Source organism: Protopterus annectens, chromosome 7.part0 (genome assembly GCF_019279795.1).
Source record: "Protopterus annectens isolate FY-2018-M chromosome 7.part0, PAN1.0, whole genome shotgun sequence".
Lineage (NCBI taxonomy): Eukaryota > Metazoa > Chordata > Ceratodontiformes > Protopteridae > Protopterus > Protopterus annectens.
This window is the reverse complement of record NC_056739.1, coordinates 1,011,523,759-1,011,543,237: the sequence shown is the minus strand read 5'-3', so window position 1 is coordinate 1,011,543,237 and position 19,479 is coordinate 1,011,523,759.

Below are 19,479 nucleotides of genomic sequence, written 5' to 3'. Positions count from 1 at the left end.
ACCTTTGTGGAGAGGGACCACTGCTGCTGTTCACACTGTTTGGGTACATATCCTGTAGTAAGGCTGAGATTGAACAGTAGTTTTATGTTTGGGTTTAGCTTTTCTTGGAGTTCATGTAGGACACAACCTGGGACACCATCTGGTCCCATTGATGCTGTGTTTTTTGCTTTGGAGAGGGCGGCTCTTACCTGAGCATCTGAGATGTCAGGGGGGCAGCACTCTGCTGGGATAGATATTTGCCCTTTTGGTGGGGGGGGGAGAAGTCTGCGCTGAACCTGTCAGCTAGGATGTTGGCAATGTCTGTGGGTTTGGTGTATTTTTTGTCATTTTGGACTAATTCTGAGCATATCTGGGAATTCCCACCCAGGTTCCTAACATAACTAAAGAAAGCCTTGTGATTATCCTTAGTGTCCTGTGCAATTTTTCTCTCGAAGCTGGCCTTAGACGATTTTATGAGTGCCCGTAGTTTTTTGCTAATACTAATCAGAGATGCCTTCCTTTTGGGATTTTGCTCTATCATATAGTAGTTTGCTCCTTCTATTGTATAGTTTGTTTATGGCTGGGGTCCACCAGACAGGACGCCTGCCTTTGGAGGATTGGGTCTTGGTTTATTTGGGATTGATGATCCATGCATTCCCTGAAGGTGTTCATAGAATGCATTTATAAAGGATTCTGCAGTCTGGGCCATAGTTTCCCACAGGCCCAGGGCTTTTGGGAAGGATTCCACCTCGGTTTTGGGGAGTGTGAAATTTGCTTTAGAGAAGTTTTTACTGTGGTTTTTCTGGGCAGGGTGGGGTCGGGATGTGAATATCCAGTGAGATTAGTTTATGGTCTGAGCTTAGCTTACCAGTGAGGGATACACTTCTGGTCTGGAGCATAGAGTCCCCATGTTGGTGATGAAGGACTCAGGTCCAGTATGTTTTCCCTCTGTGGGAGTGGTAACAAGTTGTTCCATAGCATTTGAGTTTATAAATTCTAGGAACCTTTGGGCTAGGTGCTGGAGCTAGAGTAATGCTCCCAGTCTGTTTGGGTAGTTGAAGCCCAATATAATGGTGTTTGGAGAGACCTTCATATTTTCCAGTGTTCTCAGGAAGGCCGTGGGGTTCCTGGGTTTGGGAGGGTGGTCTGTAGCAGGCTATAAACTGGAAGGCAGTTTTACCCACTGTTAGTTGCACATGGATAGTCTCTGATCCTTCGCTCTGTGCCACCAACCTGGAGGTGTGGGTATCTTTGGCTAATATTGATACTCCCTCCTTTGTGGTTCAGTCCAAGTTTTGGGGCGAAAAGCATGGTATGAGGTATAACCTGGTAGTGCTGGGGTGCTCTCTGGAGCCTTGAACCAGGTTTCTGTTACTGCACAGATATCAGTGTTTTCCATGCTAAGGAGAGTTTTGAGTGCATGCATCTTGAGGTTTAGACATTTGGCCTTGAGTAGCATTACTCTTAGTTTCTTATCCCTTGTGATACCTATGGAGGTGGGTTTGTCTTTTGAGCCTTGCCTAAAAAAGGCACTATGGGGGTAGCAAGAGCCTTTGCCAATATCCGAAAGCCCAGGGGTGACAGGTGCAAGCCATCCCTAGCAAAGCATCGTGGCTTGTCGAGCATGTCATCCCAGGCTGACCCAGGCATTGGAACCTGTTTGAATGACACCAATAGTTAAGACAGTTGTTGAAAGTGATCATCTTGCCCTCATATTGTGGGATCATTCTTGGTGAGGCTAAGATGCTACTCAAGGTCAGGGTCACCGCCTGGGCTACATGCTCAGAGAGCTCCTCTATGTCTCTTTTCATGTAGTCCAGGGAGGTACATCTCAGGGCCTGGTCATTCACACCAGCATGGACAATGACTGAGTCATATTTGTACTTGCCCTGGAGTGACCTGAGTGCTTAAAAGGTGTTATGTGGCGGATCCTGGCACCACAGGCAGCTCACCGTGACCTTCTCCTTGTTTAGCCTGGTGAGTAGGGACGCCAGTGTGCCTGACATAGAGTCACCTATTACAAATGTATCAGGTGTGTTGTTTAGCCTTAAGGGATTTGACTGTTCGGCACACTGGCTTTGTGAGCTATGTGTTGCACGTGTTTTGTTTTGGGGTAGCAGTTGCTTGGGTGTCTGCTTTGAGGGGTCTCTGCTGCTTTGGCAGATTTTTATTTAGAGCCTCCGAGTATGTTTTTGTGTGTTTATGTGTTTGGTTTGATGTCACGGTAGGTCTATGTGAGACTGGAATTGTAGTGAGTGTGGTTTCCTTCTCCTGACTGGTTACGCCAGTACTGAGTTGAGAGAGCTTAGCCTCCAGTTTGGCTATATGGTTGCATCTCTCACATGTGTTGAATTTGTTGGGAGGAGGAGAGGGTTGTCTGTGTACATGAGGCAGTTGTAACATTGCCTCAAGATTCCCAGATTCACCAGCTGGACCGGAGAGGAGATTGACAACTGACCTTTGGACATGCTAGAATAGTATTGGGAATTCCTTTATAATTGAAAAAAAGGGCCAATGGGGAACAGGGTACTCAAGGTGAGTTTGTGAGGGTGTAGTGCTTTTAATTTTTTAGTGCTGACTTAGTGAGCAAGTGCCAGGTAACTTAAATGCAATGTGTTACAGGTAACTTAAATGCAAAAACGACAAACAATAACTTTCTTCAAGTGAAACAAGGAAATAAGTACAGTAAGCAATGCAAATATCACTAGGGATCCACAGAAACGCTGAAAAGCCGTGTTTTAGGTGGAATTAGCATTTCAGGTAAATAACAAGCAAACAAACAACAAGCATACAAACAAAGCTAGATTCAGCAGGCCTGGATCTAGTCTATGCTACAGCAAACAAGGTGTACCAATTTCAGTAAGAAACAGTTCAAATATGCAGGCACTATAAGCCTTTAACCAGAAATTCCCAGCTCAGAAGGGCAGAGTCCAGCCTCTCCTCCCACAAGAGTGCAGACCATGAACCTTCTTAATGTAAAATAACTGGCCTGAAGCCCAAGTGCTTAATCCAGAACTAATACACTTTTAGAATAACAGACACTGAGCCCTCAATCAGCAGTTCCCAACTTAGAAGGATGTAAGCTACCTGTCCTGCCACCACAGTGCAGGCCACAAACCTTCCTAATGTAAACAACTGGTCTGAAGCCCAAGTGCTTAATCCAAAAGACTTAGAATGATAGCTACACTTTAATCAAGTTACTACCAAGCAGTAATAAATACAACTGAATTCTTAAAGAATGCCTGGATTAGTGCTCAAGTTATACAAACAAAGCTAGATTCAGCAGGCCTGGATCTAGTCTATGCTACAGCAAACAAGGTGTACCAATTTCAGTAAGAAGCAGTTCAAATATGCAGGCACTACAAGCCTTTAACCAGAAATTCCCAGCTCAGAAGGGCAGAGTCCAGCCTCTCCTCCCACAAGAGTGCAGACCATGAACCCTCTTAATGTAAAATAACTGGCCTGAAGCCCAAGTGCTTAAGCCAGAACTAATACACTTTTAGAATAACAGACACTGAGCCCTCAATCAGCAGTTCCCAACTTAGAAGGATGGGAGCTACCTGTCCTGCCACCACAGTGCAGGCCACAAACCTTCCTAATGTAAAACAACTGGTCTGAAGCCCAAGTGCTTAATCCAAAAGACTTAGAATGATAGCTACACTTTAATCAAGTTACTACCAAGCAGTAATAAATACAATTGAATACTTTAAAGAATGCCTGGATTAGTGCTCAAGTTATACAAACAATGCTAGATTCAGCAGGTCTGGATTTTGTTTTCTTTATGTTCCATGTTGCAGTACCCAAGCTCAAGAAAGTTCTTCAACCCATTACTGTTTGAACCTTGGGTGATCAACCTTGAAAATTAGTGAGATTAAGAGAAGGGTAGCACTATCTGTTACTAAAAGCCAGTTAGCATTTTTAAGCACAGCACAGGGGTGGAGTAATGGATCAGCAATAACAATATATTTAAAGATTTTGTTTTCTGCCATTTGTATATTTTGGGTATCACAAGCAGAATGTAGAGCTAGGAATGGGAGGTCATATTCCAGTTTATGGATTAATACATTCTTATAGCACTGTTTTAATTGGATTTATACTTTATTAGTTATATAGATGGTATATGCTGTGAAGTTAAGAAAAGAGATGAAGATAATTCCTAGGTATTTTGTTCTGTGTCATGGGATTAGTGTTACCTTTGGAATCTGTTATCAGAATGGGGAGCTGCTGGTTACCTGTTTGCTTTTGAGAAGATCATTATATTAGTCATGTTAGGGTTAATTAGTGGCTTGTTGGAATGAGACCAGTTGCACAGGTTAGTTAAGTCTTATTGCTTGTTTTGCATTTCAGGAGGGTTATTTGTAGATTATAAGAAGAGTATGTCATCTGCATAGTTGATAAAGAGGAAAAATTGCAGAGGTTCAAATACTAAGCCTTGTGATACTCCAGTATACTCCAGTATTTAGAAGAACTCATGACTTACTGTAGCATGGATGAAAATATCTGTTTTGTAGATAACTTTGAAACCAGTGAATAGTATTGGTGCTGAAGCTGAATTTAGCTAGCTTTGTTAAGGAATAGGGTAGGGTTGTCAGTTTTGAAGTTCTTTGTCTTATCTATGAATAGACCTGCTATGATGATCCCTTCATCAATATATGGTGTCAATAGCCATTATGAGTGCCATGGACATGCTGAATGCATTGCATTGTTAGAGCAAAGAAATTACTGCTTAGCCAGTTCCGCTGGCCTAGAGGGAGAAAACTCTGTCTACAGCCCATGTATCACATGATCAGTTAGCAGTATGGATGCCTACTAGTGCAAGCATGAGAAGGATGGACATGCCTGTCCTCAGGAGAGGAGGGATATTAGGACTGTTGTATGCTGCAGTTCACTAATAGTGAAGATGTGATGCTTGGAGGTGGTCCTGGGGCATGCTTTCAAATTAACAATCTAAACAAGCCTATATTGGTTTGTGATGTATTGATCTTTACTGTTAAAAAGAAGTGCAAATGCGAGCAATAGTGAGCAGAAGCTACTGTAGGAATTCACTTGCAACACAAAGGAATTACAGCTTTTGTCTGACTTTCAGAACTTCTACGGTCAGAACAATTTTACTGCACTTACTTTAGTATTTAATTGTGTATAGTTTGCATTTTTGTCATAGAAGTCGATTTAAGTTCTCTTTGAATTCTATGGTTGCTGCTTTTCTTTTATATTTTATTTGTTTGAAGCTGAATATGAATTCCTTAAACGAGTATGCAATTAATGATTTGCTAAAGCACAAATATCTTGTACAGTGTAATAAATGCTATGCATATTTAAAGAAAACACCTGATAACACTGATGATCTATGATCATCATGTCAAAAGTTGGATGATTTCCTTACTATTATTAGAAGTAAATCTAGACTTACTGATGATGATTGCACTTGGGCAAGTGGCAAGGCTTGGAGACCTGTTGTTGCATATATTAATGCCTGGTTTAGCGAAATAAACAATGTTAGCCAAAGAGCAAATAGAACACATTTAGGAAATGATATATCTGTTGTCTGTAAAGATCAGCCGACCCCAATGAAACAAGAAGATGCCCCTCACAACTTTGGAATTCTGGATGCAGGTATCCAGCAATCTAAGGATTCAGAGTATTTAGAAGGAAATAAAAAAGAAAGGAAAAAGTTCACAACAAATAACAGCAAATAAAACGGATGAAAAATAAACTGATTAATGTCTGTAAAGTAAAGAGAATTACACACTAAAATGGTAATTCCTTTTGGTATGTAATACACATGCTTACAGGAATAATAACATTTTTCTCTCAGGAAACCTTTCAGTCTACATAAAATAAGTAGCTACGCTTTTTTCCAAAAGAGAAGGTAGGAAAAAGAGACAAGGGGCAGGTGAAAAAGAAAGAAATGTAAACTGAATGTGGAAGGACTGGAAGAACATTACTGTAAGACAAACGTAAGAGAAAGACAGTAGATGTTGACTACATGGCTCAAGCTAAAAGCTGTACAAAGCCAGCTGGATGATTATTTAATACACAATGAATACAGTGGGATTAATAATGACTAATGGTGATGAAGATCACTCCTTTAGTAAGAATGGATAGAACATATATTACTGTATTAGAAGCTGAAGATTCTTCAGATCTGGTCAGAAAAAAGATATTCTTGTAATTGGAGATTCAGTTATTAAGAGAAACTGATAATTATATTTGTGGAGAAGATAATGAACATCAAATGGTGTTATACTCTGCCAGGAGCAAAATAAGAAGATGTGAGACAAGGCTTAAGGAACACTTTAAAGTAAGGAAGTATGGATCATTTTTTTTTTTTTTTTTTCATGTCAGTACAAATGATCTCATCCGCGAAGGGACTCTGACTGTTAGTAGGGGAACTTGCAGCCCGCTTAGATGAGTATCAGCTTTATTCTGTGGGTGTTATGATGTGTTTTTCACAAATCACATATAGAAAGGATTGTCATGTCACCGTGAATAATAAGATTTTTGGGTAAATAATTCTACACAACGGAAAAAATGTCCTGTTTTTAAAAATAAATGGAAATGGGTAGAGCCTCCAAGCAAGTGCCTTCTTGGCAATACACTTGTTCAGACAGGATGACATACATTTGCATAACATCAGGGAAGAGATTTTTTGTAGCAGTGATACTTCTGCAACATATTTGACAAACACTAGGCGGGATTTTTTGCCATGTTGAAAATGCAACATTTCACAGATAGCAACATTTGATGCTTCTCTTCTCGATGGTTGTTAATGCTTGAGCATTAATAATAACGCTTTTTATTTGGAAAATTTGCTAACGCTTCCACAAGATTAATATTGTTGTTGTTTGTGAAACATGGTTAAAGAACAAATGACTGGAAACGCCCAAGTTTTGTCAGGGTATAAAATGTTTTACTGTGACAGACATTCTAACAAAAAAGTCAGGTGGAGGTGTTATAACAGGATTAAATATAGCTATGAGACCTGTGAGTATTGGCATGTTCAGTGATAAACAATCTTGGACACTAAGCAGACTGTGTGTAACTGTCATAATAAAGACAGGCTTGGAAACATATAATAACCTGTTGGAGCATTATAGATCACCAAAGGCAAGTGCAGATGACCTAGAGGCATTCCTATATATTTCTTGCATGAAACACAGGAGAGAAGAATAATATATGGGAACTTAAATTCTCAAGAAACAGACTGGAATGATATTGATTCAACAACATTGGTAAGGAAATTATTCTTACAATGTATATTCAGGAACAATTGCTTCCAGATTGTAAAAAAACACAGGGAATCAAAACATATCAGATACATTGTTTGTGTTCTTAAAGAAATTACTGTTACTCGAGTCGGGAGTCAAGTGTTATGACAGTTGATGTACAGTGACTATGGCGTTTATAAAGGTTAATTTGTTGCTACAACACCTCTGCCAAACTGAAATTTCAAACTAGTGCAGAGAAGGTTCATTACAGATTATATGGAAGCAAAAACAGCTCATTATGTAAAAATCAACTGGAGTAATGTGCCTCAGTGGAAAAAACTGCAGAGAGAATATGGAAAGTTTTGAAAAAAAGAAATTACGAGCTTGACGAAAAATAAAAAAGTGTTTTACATCAGGACCTAGGCATACAATGTCAAGGGGATATATTTCCATAAGAGCAAGATAATTCTGATTAAGGTGGAGAGACAAAAAAATATAACAAATGTGGAAGAGAGGTCAAACTTACTTGCTAACTTTTGATACCTCTTAGTAAACAAGCTGGACAAATTCAAGCATAGTGTGAGACGAGATTGAGAGCAATTTGAAGAAAAATTTATATAAAGATATTGAAAATAATAGGACACCTTTTTATAGATTTATGGCAGATGTTGAAGGAGTGAAGGCATACAAATTGATAAACTGTGCAGATTCTAAAATTTATTTTCAGACAAATAGGATTATAGATATATTTACAGAATCTTATGAAAAACAGTTTGGCATTCCACAAAGGGGTTGCTAAGTTGACCTAGTGACATCCAGGTAACCTCAGATAATTGAATCAAATTATATTATATTGAAAAAGAACTGCACAAACTGGATCCAAAGAAAGCATGAGGAGAAGATGGAATTAGTAATAATGACCTTGAGAACACTTTCAGCAAGAACTTACAGTACCATTATATTCTATTATTCATTGGGTCATAGAAATATGGTGTGATTTCCCAAGACTGAAGCATGCACTTATTAAAACCTGTACTTTTAAGGGAAAGGGGAATAGGACAAATCAGAGCTCATATAGTCCCTTAAGCTCTAACTCTCATGTTGTGGAAAAATAATGGAGAAGTTAATACTGGACAAGTTATTGTTAGAACTGGATAGGTTTGGGACTTGAAACCATATCTCAAAGTGGGACAGGTGGTGACCTTAGTCGCTGCTCCTATGTCGGTGTGGCGCGCTGACATGCGGCTGTACACCTTCTCTGAGTGTAAACACTGACAGTGCATTGCGGGACGGAGGCAGTCTTATGCTGTATCCTTTGCTCCTTGAACGGGTACACTTATGCCTTGTGGCTTCTATTTGCTTCTCCGTTAATTTGGACGGGACTATGTTGCATACTGTACGCGCGTTCATTCTGCACGGGACCTGGCTGCTGCCATTACTATTGTGGGCGGACCGTGGCTGTCAGCACATTAGGTTGCTCACCTCATGCCGGCTTAGACACGCCTCCAGACGCATCCTACCTGGGCTCGCTCACGTACACTACGCGACGTGTCGCAGCTGTGATTCCGGTGCACTCTCATTAATATGTATATGGCGCTACTGCGCCGGATATTCCATGCACCGCCGGCGCAGGCCTTACGCCGGCCTTGCGCCGAGCTTCATGAATCCCGGGGAATGTTAGCCAAAGAGCAAATAGAACACATTTAGGAAATGATATATCTGTTGTCTGTAAAGATCAGACGAACCCAATGAAACAAGAAGATGCCCCTCACAACTTTGGAATTCTGGATGCAGGTATCCAGCAATCTAAGGATTCAGAGTATTTAGAAGGAAATAAAAAAGAAAGGAAAAAGTTCACAACAAATAACAGCAAATAAAACGGATGAAAAATAAACTGATTAATGTCTGTAAAGTAAAGAGAATACATACTAAAATGGTACTCCTTTGGTATGTAATACACATATTACAGGGAATAATAACATTTTTCTCTCAGGAAACCTTCAGTCTACATAAAAAGGCATGCTTTTTCCAAAAGAGAAGGTAGAAAAAAAGAGACAAGGGCAGGTGAAAAGAAAGAAATGTAAACTGAATGTGGAAGGACTGAAGAACATTACTGTAAGACAAACGAAGAGAAAGACAGATGTTGACTACATGGCTCAAGCTGTACAAAGCCAGCTGGATGATTATTTAATACACAATGAATACAGTGGGATTAATAAGACTAATGGTGATGAAGATCACTCCTTTGTAAGAATGGATAGAACATATATTACTGTATTAGAAGCTGAAGATTCTTCAGATCTGGTCAGAAAAGATATTCTTGTAATTGGAGATTCAGTTATTAGAGAAACTGATAATTATATTTGTGGAGAAGATAATGAACATCAAATGGTGTTATACTTGCCAGGAGCAAAATAAGAAGATGTGAGACAAGGCTTGGAACACCTTAAAGTAAGGAAGTATGGATCTTTTTTTTTTTTTTTTTCATGTCAGTACAAATGATCTCATCTGCAAGGACTCTGACTGTTAGTAGGGAACTTGCAGCCCGCTTAGATAGTATCGCTTATTCTGGTGTTATGATGTGTTTTTCACAAATCACATATAGAAAGGATTGTCATGTCACCGTGAATAATAAGATTTTTTGGGTAAATACCTACACGGAAAAAATGTCCTGTTTTAAAAATAAATGGAAATGGGTAGAGCCTCCAAGCTAAGTTTTGGGCACACTTGTTCAGACAGGATGACATACATTTGCTAACATCAGGGAAGAGATTTTTTTTGTAGCAGATACTTTGCAATATTTGACAAACACTAGGCGGGATTTTTGCCATGTTGAAAATGCAACATTTCACAGATAGCAACATTTGATGCTTCTCTGATGGTTGTTAATGCTTGGAGCATTAATAATAACGTTTTTTATTTGAAAATTTGCTACGTTTCCACAAGATTAATATTGTTGTTGTTTGTGAAACATGGTTAAAGAACAATGACTGGAAACCAGTTTTGTCAGGGTATAAATGTTTTTACTGTGACAGACATTCTAACAAAAAGTCAGGTGGAGGTGTTATAACAGGGATTAAATATAGCTATGAGACCTGTGAGTATTACATGTTCAGTGATAACACCAATACTACAGACTGTGTAACTGTCATAATAAAGACAGGCTTGGAACATATAATAATTGTTGGAGCACATAGATCACCAAAGGCAAGTGCAGATGACCTAGAGGCATTCATATATTTCTTGCATGAAACACAGGAGAGAAGAATAATATTATATGGGAACTTAAATTCTCAAGAAACAGACTGGAATGATATTGATTCAACAACATTGGTAAGGAAATTATTCACAATGTATATTCAGGAACAATTGCTTCAGATTGTAAAAAAAAAAACCAGGGAACGAAACATACTAGACATTGTTTGTGTTCTTAAAGAAATTACTGTTACTTCGAGTCAAGTGTTATGACAGTTGATGTACAGTGACCATGGCGTTATAAAGGTTAATTTGTTGCTAAATAATTCTGCCAAACTGAAATCTAAACTAGTGCAGAGAAGGTTCATTACAGATTATATGGAAGCAAAAAACAGTCATTATGTAAAATCAACTGGAGTAATGTGCTCAGTGGAAAAACTGCAGAGAGAATATGGAAAGTTTTGAAAAAAGAAATTGGTTGAGCGCAAAAAATAAAAAAAAGTGTTTTACATCAGGACCTAGGCATACAATGTCAAGGGGGATATATTTCCATAAGAGCAAGATACCTGATTAAGGTGAGAGACAAAAAATATAACAAATGGAAGAGAGGTCAAACTACAACTTTGATACCTGAAGTAAACAAGCTGGACAAATTAAGCATAGTGTGAGACGAGATTGAGAGCAATTTGAAGAAAATTTATATAAAGATATTGAAAATAATAGGACACCTTTTTATAGATTTATAAGATGTGGAAGGAGTGAAGGCATACAAATTGATAAACTGTGCAGATTCTAAAATTTATTTTCAGACAACAGATTATAGATATATTTACAGAATCTTATGAAAAACAGTTTGGCTCCACAAAGGGGGTTGCTAAGTTGACCTAGTGACAGCCAGGTAACCTCAGATAATTGAATCAAATTATATTATATTGAAAAAGAACTGCACAAACTGGATCCAAAGAAAGCATAGGGAGAAGATGGAATTAGTAATAATGACCTGAGAACATTTCAGCAAGAGCTTACAGTACCATTATATCTATTATTCATTGGGTCATAGAAATATGGTGTGATTTCCCAAGACTGGAAGCATGCACTTATTAAACCTACCTTTAAGGGAAAGGGGAATAGGACAAATCAGAGTCATATAGTCCCTTAAGTCTAACTTCATGTTGTGGAAAAATAATGGAGAAGTTAATACTGGACAAGTTATTGTTAGAACTGGATAGTTTGGGACTTGAAACCATATCTCAGCATGCATATGTTGAAAATAGCTCTATTACTACCTGTAACATGGTATTCTATAAATATATGAAAGCTATGAATACAAAATTATGCAGTGATGTCATTTATGTAGCTGTAACTTCAGCATTTGACAGGGTCATGCACAAATCACTAATCAATAAATTAGAACAACTAGGTATTGGTGTACTCTTGATAAGATGGATAGCTGCATGGCTTACAAGAAGGACATGGTAGTTATCATACAGCAACTGAACAAGAGAATTTCATGGTTACAGTCAGGGTGTCCCACAGGGCTCTGTCCTAAGCCCATACTTGTTTAGATTGTATCTGTCATACCTAACCTTTTCATCTGAGGTATTCTACAGTCTCTATGTAGATGACCTGAAATTGGGTAATCTGATTATGTGTTACAGATAAAGCATATCTGCAAAAGAACTTGACTAAAATTGACCATTTTGGCACAGGAGAATAATATGCTGATAAGGACTCCCAAAAACTAAGCATGTGAGATTTGGGAGACATAAATTGAAATGTGAATATTGAATACAGCATGCATTGCTTGAAACTATAGACTCATTTAAGGACCTGGGTATCTGGGTAGATCCAGCTGAGTTTTTCTAATCATATCAACCAATTGGTTAATTATATTTATAGAACTATAGGTTCTATAAAAAGACTTACAAAGTGTAAGAAATCAAAAATGACAAAGTCATTGTTTGTTAGTTACATTAGACCCAAACTTGAGCATGGAATAACAATATGGAAACCTTATAAGAAAACAAGCATGAATAAACTGGACAGAATACAGCAGAAATATATAATGGGCATCCATAGATGTGAAAATTTAAATCATGAAAGACTAACATATCTGAACTTGTACAGTGTCTCTCATTGATATCTAAGAATATATCTTAGTCAGGTATATATGGTATATAGAGACAACTACCTCAGAAAGTACTACAGAATCATCAGACAGCCAATGCAGAAGATTCTACAGGAATGAGAGGTGTGCTAACTGGTTTTCTGAGAGAGCAGCTGATGCATGGAACAGACTACCAAATTACATTAAATCAAGTACTAGTGTAGATATTTTAAGAACAGCCTGGGCACTTATTATGAGAACAAGTATTTTGGTGTATTGTCAGGCTAGAAGGGCATTAGTGACCATGTCTGAAATATTTGTATGTGTGCATGTAAGAAGGTCCCTGTTCATTTCATGTTAGGAATGAGAGTAAGAGAGCATTTTGATTAGACAAAGTTGAGTGGTTATGATTTAAGCATTTGCAAATGTCATTGAATACATGGTTTATGCAATTAGGGGAAATACAGTCTGTTTAGGATGATATGATGATCTGTTAGACATGAAAATTCCTCTCCGTATACAGGCTGAATTGGGATGTGGAAGGATGTATGTTATATTGAATATAGCAAAGTTTGGTAAATAATTTTCAGAAAATGAAAAGGGGAGAGATATGGAGAGGTTGTCTAAGTTGATGTCTGTGCCAATGGTGTGTGATCAGTATATGAGGTAGATTCACTAATTGAATAGATGGGACCATGGGGTGGGTAAGTGCTGGAGATTTGGTGATAAGGTAGCAAGTAATATCCATATGTTCTGGGAGTGTCAAAAGGTGCAAGATTTCAGGGGGAGGACAATAGGGGAGTGGGAAGTTATTTTTGGAAAGGCTATACCATGGATTTGGCCCTTCATTTAACTGGGTACTGGAGGGGGATAAAAAGGATGGAGAAAGAAAGAGCAAATGCAGATTTTATTTATGGCAGGATTGGGGAGAAGGATTGTATCAAGAGTGGAGAAGACAGAATGAATAGAATGTAAAAGTGTAAATAATAACAGACTATATCAAAGAGTATTAGTTGCACAGATGAATAGAGGCTAAAAATTAGGTGAAAAGAAAATGAATGGGTGAGAAGGAAGTTATTTTATACAGGAATGAGAGAGGGGTGATTTGTATATATCGATACCGGATATGGAGTTAACGTTTTAAACGGGCGACAAACTGAAAGCAGGATACATTTCGGTGTTGGAGTCAGTCTGAGGACCAGTTTATCTGGGATTTCTATGAATGATCCAAGAATGTTTTTTTTTTCCTTTTGCATGTATTGTTTTATAAATGTATTGTGAATTTGGACTTAATAAGAATAAAATCATTAATAACTATGCTCCATTTATTCAAAATTTTGAAATCACTTCATACTGAAAGAAAGAGGCATTCCCCCTACAGCAGTGAGGTCCCCCAAGAAACGATGTTCCTAAAAAAATAATATACCTCTTAAGTTCTTTGCTGAAGAAGTCTTGAGAAAGCCAAAACTTAATGGATGATAAATGTCTAAATTCAAGGATCTTTTTTAAAACAATTATCTAATTTCTCCAAAAAATAATAGAACAACATGTTTTGCATTGGGTCTTGGCATAATGGTTAAAGTGTTTACCTCATAGACAGAAGGAACAAGGTTTGCCTCTCACATTTAAAAGGGAAATTGGCTAGGCTTTAAATGGCATGCAAGGACAGTTACGACCGTACGAATAAATAAAAGTGCATTTTCTAAACAGTAGGAGTTATGAAAATGTAATGTCTGGTATTACCGATGGATTTTAATCTTTAATGATTTACCAGAAAATCAAGCATTTTATAAGGGACAGGCACAAAACTATGAAGCAACATCGGGAGCATTCTACAAAATCAGGGACAGTTAAATATGTCCTGCAGTCAAAATAGCAGAATTCAAGGGTCAGTTTCTGTTCCTGAGTAAATCAATAAATTGAAGGGCAGTTATAACCAGTCTTAAAACATAAGAAGTTAAATGAGATGAAGAGCTATATTATTTCTCTCTTGGTACCATTCCCTTTAGATATCTGCTGGACCTAAGGAATCAAATACAAAATCTAATATTCTCGACACTCATTGTCCTTTGTGTCTAAGATCTACAATATTATAGAGCCAACACTATGACTTGTCGGACACAACAAAAACATCCAAAATATACAGAAACCCTTTACCCAAATTTTTCAGAACAAACTTAAAGAGCACTGTCATTGCGTGGATTCTGAGTAAAATTACTTTCAAATAGTTTACAGCTGAATCAGAAAGCAAGAGTACCTAATTTAGCTTTATCTGTGCTATTAGATATGTAGGTAAGCTGCAAGCTCCTTCCTTTAGTAACCACCCTGTACTGCATTTCATTCATTTGTAATACAGTATTTATCACTGTTCTATTATTTATATATATATATATATATATATATATATATATATATATATATATATATATATATATATATATATATATATATATAGATATATATATATATATATATATAAATAGATACACACACACACACACACACACACACACACACGCATACATACACACATATGTGTGTGTGTGTGTGTGTGTGTGTGTGTGTGTGTGTGTGTGTGTGTGTGTGTGTGTGTGTGTGTGTGTGTGTGTGTGTGAGTATGTATGCACACTGTCCTGTAATATTTATAATATAGAATATTATGACAGGGTTGCTGATCATAACCTGCTTTCTGATGCTCATGGATGCCAAGAAGTTGATGTGAAACTGAAGAGGTGAATTTTGGCATTCATAACCCATAAAGCTTTTACTGTTCCATGTACTACTAAAGAAAAAAAAAAGCTCCAAGTGTTTTGTCTTCTTTCAAGGCTGTACAGCACTTAGTGTCTGCTGTGAGAAAGGCAGTAACACATGCTCCTATGTAACTCAGACTTGAAAACATTACTAGCACAGACAACAGGCAGAATCAAATCTCATTTGAATTCTGCTGCTGTCGTTTGCTGGTAAGTACTGGCAGATTTAACTGCTTAGAATGATTCCCCATCATAACAAGTGAAACAGGTGGTGCTTAACATTTTTTAAGACTGTTTTTCATGCCACAGAAGTGCTTAACTGATTTGTCTTTTTCCAGATATCAGAGGATAATCACATCACTCTATGCTCTACAAGCTCAGTATGACCATCTTAAGAAAGGACTACTTATTTAAATAATATTGTGCAAAATACTATAAGGCTCGACATTCTAGATGTGTTGTTGCTGTACCCATTCAGTGAACATTTCTTGTACACATGAATCACATTGCACTGAGCTGCATTCAGGGCAGAATCCAAGTTATTGCTTAGTTTTTTTATGCAGTAAGATGCAAATGCATAAGGGTGCAGCATATGGAAAGCAAATTATCTGAAGAGTTGTCTTAACAGCATAATACCCACATAAGTGCATGTTTCCATAGTGATAGATTAGAAGGGAGTGTGAGACGAAGTGAGAATCAGGATGTCAGGGACAGTGATAGAACCTGAGATACACCTTGGTAATGTGGAAAGATGAATTATTGAATCTGAATATGGTTGAACCCTGACATAACATTTTTTGATGACTCAGTTCAAACCATGACATATTAGCTAACAGTTGTATTTGCACTTAAAGTAGATTGACTAACAAATGAATGAGCAGGTCAATAAAATATAGATAGATATCTAGATAAACAGATACATACATACATACACATACACACACATACACACACACACACACACACACACACACACACACACACACACACACACACACACACACACACACACATATACACACACACACATGCATATGTTTATAGATAAAAAGATGCAATGTTGACATATTTTGATTTTAGTAAAAAGATCACATACAAAGAGAATAAATAGCCAATGGTATAATGCAGTAAGTTTCAAACTGTAATGACATTAAGCTGGGTTTATCACTATGACAGCAACATTAGGTATAATCTTACATATTATATTTTTATAGCAATTACCTTTTCTTTCAGTATCTTAAATTCAGATCTTAAGTAGATTTTATGGGCAGTATACTATAAAGGCATGCAACCCATTATTTTTATTTCATGGACAATTATAAAACAATACACATATATACTTTACTCTTTCTCACTGGGACACTTGAATGCTCTGTTAGAGGCATACTCTGATGTAAAGATTGCTTGAAAAATTATGTTAAATTAATCTTGTTAATATACAAGTAAATGTGAAATGAACTGTCTGCATATTAGTCATCATAATAAGGATACTGGAACCATTTCATGTTCCTCTTTGCTGATAATTTATACTACTTCAGACTGTTTCAAAGCAATTTATAGGCCCTTTAGTGGCAGCTCAGAGTGGCACTGAAGTATTTAATACTTACCTCTTCACTTCATTTTAAGCTGAATTTCTTACACACACACACACACACACACACACACACACACACACACACACACACACACACACTGAATAGAGATTAATGTCAAATCATCTGATGGTTTCATGTGACTCTTCATTTTGAAACATACTGAAGAGGAAATGACAATTAAAAATGTAACAAGACATTTCAAGGACTGGTGACACAGTCACAATTCAATGTATTTTGCAAGAATAAAAAAAAATATTATGAATGAAAAAAAATGATGAGGACTTAAAGGATGGAGTATAAACAGATAATATCCAATAAAACATAAAAAATAGTAAAAGAAGCAAAAGAATAAATTATATCCCTAGATGTGAACAAATACTAATCATACCTTACATGTCCTTACTTTCCCTTATTCACTCATTCCCTTCTGTCAATTTCTCTCTCCTGGCTTTCTGTCTAAATATACCATAAGCCTGTTTTTGTCTCACTTAATTTTGCAATCCATTTGTATTATACTAACATATATATGCACAACTTACTTTCTTGTATTTAGCCAAACTTATCTGCTCTCTGTTACATCCATCCCCTTGAACTTACATGCCCACTACTATACTTTTTTGCATCTTACTCTACTCTACCATCGCAATACAATAACCACCTCAAACTATTTTAAATTAACTCCAGGCTTACCACCTTCCCTTCTTCTATGCACACAAACTAGCATTGCACTATAATTTTACCACTGACCAATCACATCAAACTCACCCATCCCTATCACAAACTGCAAGGTAAAACACCTAACCACATTATCAAAGCCCACTCTGAAGTCAAAACATTCCAACCTTACCTTCTGCTGCACACATATCACATTATAACAATCTTTATTTACACCTGTACTACATTCAAACACACAGATTGTATTATGTTTAACCCCACTATCACAGTTGACATGCTTCTCCTAACTTGCCTCGCCTCTTTACTCTTAATTCTCAACCTCACTAAAGCTATATCTTTGAATACCCCCACACACCAACACACATCAACAACCTCCTCTAACCCTTTCCCCATTAAACAACACAGCTTCTCACATATCTCCTCCCAGCTTTTCTCCTATACCCTCCCATTCTATTCAAACCACAAACTGGCCTCCTCACCTCCTATGAAACCACACTTGACACCAGTACTCTCACCTAGGAATAAAAAACACTTCCAATGGTATGCATTCCTCATTACCTATCTACTCAAATGTGGAGACATACATCCTAACCCTGGCCCACCCTCTAATCCTAATCACAAGAGTATCCCCAAAGACTTAAACATACTTACACTTAACCTTAGAAGTATATGTAATAAAATAGCCCCACTGCATGCCTGGATTGATCAAAATAAACCTGACATACTAGCCCTTACCGAAACATGGCTACACTCCAATGCAAAAGAATCAGAAATAATACCTTCAAGTTTTGCAATAACCAGAAGAGTTAGATCTAAAAAAAAAGGGAGTGGGATAGCACTTCTTTATCTCTCTACACCCAACATCACACTCTATGCCACTAATATACCCATCTTTTCCAATGCCGAGGTACTAATCTCCTGTTTGAACCTTAATATATCAAAAAGAATTTGCATAATAGTAATATATATCCCACCAGGTAACAATATACCAGTGTTGGAAAATATTTTATCCTGGACATCCCAAACAATAAACCTTGAAACAATAATCTTAGGAGATGTAAATATAGATTGGCAAACCATAGCTTTCGACTCCCCCACAAATAGTATAAATCTGTATGATTTTTCTCAGCTTATCAATGCTCCAACAAGATACAGCAAAGATCTTGCCTACCAATACACCTTAGACTGGATTCTAGCATCCCATTGTGCTAATTACCCCTCTTCTGGTACACTGCCTAGCTCCCTGAGTGATCATCTACCAGCTTACTTCCCTAGAACAAACTCCCAACAACTAAGAGTACACACTATAAAATCAGTTAGGAACTCAGTTAATTTTTGTCAGCATAAATTCAACAATCTCCTACATGAAATAGACTGGACACCCCTTAAACAACTACCCCTTAATGATGCTGTACTATACTTTAATAACACCTCCCTTCACATACTTAATACACCAGCTCCCATTAGTATGAAAAGAATCAAAAAGAACTCGGCACCATGGATCTCTAAGGAATGTAAACACCTGATGAAGCAAAGGGGCCTAGCCTGGTCAACCTGGAAACTAAACAAAATCCTGTTAATTTCAAAACACTACATAACTAAGTGACAAAACTAATCAACAGAGATAAGAAGTCATAGTATTCCCAGCTTCAAATCCAGCACTAAATCAACCCCAGTAAATTTTGGAACACCATATCTTTTCTACTTAACCCTGGAAGAAATGGAGAGCACACCCTATCACCTGATACCCCTCCATCACAAATAGCTGAATACTTTAACAAACACTTCATAAAATCAATTTCAGACTTACTAACTAACAACCGTATGCTGGACCCCCCCACCCGTCAACCTATTCAGACACTGAACCCAGACCATCAACTACTTCTAACCCTGTCATTACTAACCCCCATACTCAACAACATGTCATACAAACCCCATTCTCATTTCAGCCCATACCCACTGACACCATT